The sequence below is a fragment of the Sardina pilchardus genome, chromosome 18 (assembly GCF_963854185.1).
Source record: "Sardina pilchardus chromosome 18, fSarPil1.1, whole genome shotgun sequence".
Classification (NCBI taxonomy): Eukaryota; Metazoa; Chordata; class Actinopteri; order Clupeiformes; family Clupeidae; genus Sardina; species Sardina pilchardus.
The window spans coordinates 10,978,913-10,979,877 of NC_085011.1; positions in this window are offsets into that span (position 1 = coordinate 10,978,913).

Here is a 965-nt window from a genome sequence, read left to right on the forward strand (position 1 = left end):
TGCTCACCCTTGCATGTTTAATGACTGCCTTTTGGCTGATTGAATGTGTTTCTTGGTCTCTGCATTGTCTATGCATGATCTTGACGCCCCTTCCTGACAAGCTCTTAACCTACAGTTCAACTCATAAAGACCGTTGCCTTGGAGACAAGATTGGCCGATGAGCCATCTACTGTATGTTGTTGAGTCCAAAAGGAGAAATGTTCTTTTACTCCACTAAATATCAATACTCAGACAACAATATGTCAGACAGACCATATGTGAAGTAACATTTCATATTTAGACTGATAGTACCTAGATAGCTGTCTATGTGAGGCAGTAGGGGGTTTGTCTGGGCGTAGCTGAAGATAAGCCAGGATTTACCTGGGATATTATCCAGCAGCTTCTGCTGGGCCCTCTCCTTGGTCTCGCGGCGTTCAGAGTCGGAGCGAGCCTCGGCGCGGGGCGCCAGCTTCCCGTTGGGCCAGAAGGCGTCCCGGAAAATGTTGATGTAGTAAACAAGCATCTGCTCACTGAAGATCCAGTTCACCGTGTCTCTGATCTGCCTGCAGAGTGGCCCAGGAGGGGGGAGAGAGAGAGAGAAAGGGAAGGAGAGAGAGAGGGAATCAGAGTGACAGAGAGAGAGAGAGAGAGAGGGAGGACAAGACAGAGAAGCAAAGAGCAACAGAGATAGAGGTTATGGAGAGAGAGAGAGGGAGTCAGAGTGACAGAGAAAGACAGGGAGGGAGAGACAGAGAAGCAAAGAATAACAGAGAAAGGTTATGGAGAGAGAGAGAGAGGGAGTCAGAGTGACAGAGAAAGAGAGGGAGGAAGAGACAGAGAAGCAAAGAGCAACAGAGAAAGAGGTTATGGAGTGCGACATCATCACACAACAGTAATGTAATGCAATATGCTGTGTGCTGGCTTTCCATTCTGAATGTGTTCACATGTGTCTGATAGAATCCAGTGGTGTCACTTCTAATAGCTTT